At 42.2% G+C, this 3,881-nt stretch overlaps 1 long non-coding RNA gene across 1 annotated transcript; it reads right to left on the bottom strand.

The window, feature by feature from the left end:
• Nucleotides 1-301: 301 nt before the first annotated feature.
• On the bottom strand, nucleotides 302-3,267 carry LOC139795511 (uncharacterized). Its single transcript, XR_011725532.1, has 2 exons — nucleotides 3,109-3,267; nucleotides 302-585 (listed from the first exon to the last, which is right to left on the bottom strand). It is a non-coding gene; the product is annotated as an uncharacterized lncRNA (long non-coding RNA).
• Between the last annotated feature and the right edge of the window lie 614 nt (nucleotides 3,268-3,881).

The raw sequence follows: 3,881 nt of genomic DNA, 5'->3' as shown, positions 1-3,881 counted from the left end.
GCTTCAGCTGATCCTCCGCGTTGTTCATTTTTGGGGGTTGGATTTTTGTTGTCGATGTTATTTTATGCTAAGAATTAATTACATAAAGCAGTCCTGAAACAGAAAACCAGTCTGCCCTCTCACAAACCAGACATCCTTTTGCTGCTTATAAAGACACCAAAAAAAAAAAAAAAAAAAAAAAAAAAGAGACAGAGAAAACTAGCAATAACAAAGTCAGCTGTAAATATTTCATGCTTTCATTTTCCTTAAATTAACAGTTATTCTTCCCTTTTCTTCCCTTATTAATAAGCAACAGAAGAACTGTCATAGCAACAGTGGCAGATTCCCTTTTGTTTCCCCACAAGGGAAATGAAACCCTGAAATGGCTGCAGCAGTGTCTTGTGTCAGAGGGACCAGAGTGATGAGCCAAGGGTGCTCCAGGCAAGGCTTGGCACACTGCTAGCCCAAGAAAAGAGGTGTCAGCAAGTTCATTACACGAGTATTTGGGGCAGTAGATGCTGCTGCTTGCTCTCCCAGTCTTCTTATTTTGCTCCCCTTTTCTTCTGTCAAAGTCACTTAATCTGTGCTCCTGTGAAGCTGCTCCATCTGTGAAAAAGGTGAAGATTTAAGTGAGAACCTTCAGTAACACGTTCCCCATTAAAAAAAAAACAAACAAAACGTTTGAAAGGAATTTTCCAGATTTTCCAGATAATCTGCTGCATTTCCCCAAAGTCAGTGTGAGATAAGCTGTTGGGTTCTTTTACTTTTTAACCAAAATACGCTGGAAGATGGTATGGGTTTATCTAGTTTTCAGAAGAATGTTCTCAGTTTATGAAAAAATGTTATAAGTGAGGGAAAAATGTGCCCAGAATTGCCCACTGAAATTTTATTTGAAAACAAATTACTGTGGGCTTTTATGGTATTTGTTTTCTGCAAACACTTTCTGCAGAGGAAGTATTTTGTGGGGTGGTTTTTACATTGTGTCCAGTGAAGTACTGGCAATCCCAAGCACACACAGAAACCCACAATTTAAACCATCATAAGACTAAGTGAAAGAAAGAAAAAAAGAAAAAAAAAAGAAAAGGCAGCAGGGACTAGGTTTGCTACATGGTTTCTGACTTTTAGGATTTATTTCTTCCATTTTTCAGGGCTTTTCTCTGTAAACTTGAAGGGTACAAACCTGGGAGGTGCAGGAAACCTTGGCACTTACTTTTTAATGGCTATATTTCCCTGATAGTCAGGCTTCTGTGGGAAGAGCAAGGCAATGTTTTCCAGGGATCTGAAGACATTTCTCTGCCACCCTTCCTCCTCCTTCGGTCAATTACATCTGTTAGAAGAAGAGATGCAAAATCTAGGATCTTTTCCAGACTTTTTTTTACATATAAGTGAGATGCTCAGTGATGGCCACATGCCCCAACAGCACCAAGGATGCTCTTTAGATGCTGACTGAAGACAGACCAGCTCAGGTGCTGTGAGGAGGAAGCATTTATTTCTCTAAAACTTTTCTCAATTTCAGATAAGCCAAAAGCCTATCTGCAGAAAGTAGTCTGTGTGAGGTATCCTATCAAGCACGACACTTATGCTGTCCATCTATATCCCTGGTCTCTGTCACTCGCTTTTTTTTACACAATTGATCCATTGGAGGCAGAAGGCTCCTGTTTCACCCGGTTGGGATGATTTAGGTTTCCCTCTAGTGGCAGGCAGAAGATGCGCTTTGTAAAAATTTCCACTGACTCTTGCAGTAAAAGTGCTCTGGGTGGTTTAGCCCTGACATCAGGTCTAGTAAGGGCTGCTGGCAGCAGCCTGCACCTCTGAGGGCCTTTGATTACTCCAGACCCTTCCTCACCATCACCCCCAGCTCAGCCTTCCCAGGCCCATGCTCTGAGCATATTGGCATCTGGCTAGCTGATCATCTAGTCCTACATCCTCTGCCGTGGGCATGGGTGTCTCCCACTAGACCAGATCGTTCAAAGCCCCATCCAGCTTGGCCATGAACACTTCCAGGGAGGAGGCAGCCCCAACTTCTCTGGGCAACCTCACAGTGAAGAATTTCTTCCTAATCTCTAACCTAAATCTACACTCTTCCAGCTTAAAGCCATTCCCCCTTGTCCTCTCGTTACATGCCCTTGTAAAAAGTCTCTCCCCAGCTTTCCTGTAGCCCCTTCAGGTACTACAACTAAGAGCCTGGATCTTTAACCCACACTGAGAAAACAAAATTGATCTATTCTAGAGTGCCTTTATTCTCCTTTTCAGGGGAAAAGGGTATGATATTTAAGAGCTTTTAACTTCATCCTAACTTGGAAAAGAACAACTTTTGAAATCATCATAGTATTTTTACAAGATCAGAAGATAGCTTTTTTTCTGATGTTAGTTGAAATCCTAGCTATTTGTTATTAACACTCAGGAGGGAGGGTGAAAAGCTGGAACACTTCAGAGTATCTTAAAATTCACCACCGAACATAGTGAAAATGAAAACAGGGTCGTCAACCTTCAAAAGAAAAAAAAGAGCATCACTGATGAGATGCCTTACAAATGCACCATAGCTTAGTTGCAATGATTTACAGACGTCCCTGCCCCCTTCAGAGCCTGGAAATAGAGAGCCCTGTTTAGCTTTTCAGCTGTCTCTGGAAGAGTTTTTATGCTTCCTCTTCTGAAATAATAAAAAAAAAAAGCCTGTGAACAACTGGAGTCACAAAGCTGCTGTTGCCACCGACATCCCCACTTGTCCTAAGGTGACAGTGGCTGCATGCAGATGAACATCAAGGTGCACCAAAGCAATGGGAAAGGATGAATATCAGCCTAACACATGCAGCCGCAATAATTACATTGCACTAAAGAAAATGTCAGGGAGACTCGATGAAGTGTTAAAGAAAATCGTTTTCCAGGCTTTACTGTGCTAAAGAAAAAAAAAAAAAAAATTGAAAATGTGCCCAAGAGTCATCAATGTAATAATAATTTTGTATTTCTCTCAGAGAGCCTGAGAGAACAACTCTGGAAAGGACTCTGAGTCCCAAAGCTTCTCAATGGCGGTGGCAGAATGCCCTCAATTCTAGAAATGGGAAACCTGAGGCATTTGTGTGCCAGATCAGTAACTGACATTAAGATTATATGCACACTATTTGGAAATACCTCAATGGAGCCTGACTCAAAAGGCTGGGAAAAGGATGCATAAATAATGCTTTTCCATAATGCCACTCACAGCAGGCTGTGCTTGCAATACTGAGCCTCGGCCAAGTCAAGTTCTTCAGGGAGGGTGAAACCTCTCTCTTATGCTCTCGGGGCATCAAGTTTTGCAACATGTCACAGTGAATAGAATGGAATGGAATGGGATGGAATCGAAGGACAGAACATTTTCAATTGGAAGGGACCTGCCTACAAGGATCATCTAGTCCCACGCCTGACCACTTCAGGGATGACTACAAGTTAAAGCATGTTATTTAGGGCACTGTCCAAACACCTCTTAAACACTGACAGACATGGAGCACCACCTCTCTAGGAAGCCTGTTCCAGCATTTGACCACCCTCTCTGCAAAGAAATGTTTCCTAAGCATAGAATCACAGATTCACAGAATGCGTCGGGTTGAAAGGGACCAGAATGATTATCTAGTTCCATGCCCATGGACTGAAATTGGTATTATACATGTAATACTTAAAGGGACTGGAGTTAATGAATCTTCTGTAATTAAAATGGATGCTTGCAGAGGGATGTGAGACAGCCTGGCATCCCTTGGAGCATCTGTTCCCAACCTGGACTGGGACATCCCTGGAGCCAATTGAGATTTTTGGCAGAGATCAATTTCTTCATTTTTTATAATGGTTTACATATCTTCCAGCTACAGGGGCAAGTGATGAGCATTTGGGCACTATGGGCACTATGTCAAAAATCTCCTCTGGCCTAGAGA

Source organism: Heliangelus exortis, chromosome 3 (genome assembly GCF_036169615.1).
Source record: "Heliangelus exortis chromosome 3, bHelExo1.hap1, whole genome shotgun sequence".
NCBI classification, from domain to species: Eukaryota; Metazoa; Chordata; class Aves; order Apodiformes; family Trochilidae; genus Heliangelus; species Heliangelus exortis.
This window is presented reverse-complemented; position numbering and strand designations above follow the sequence as displayed.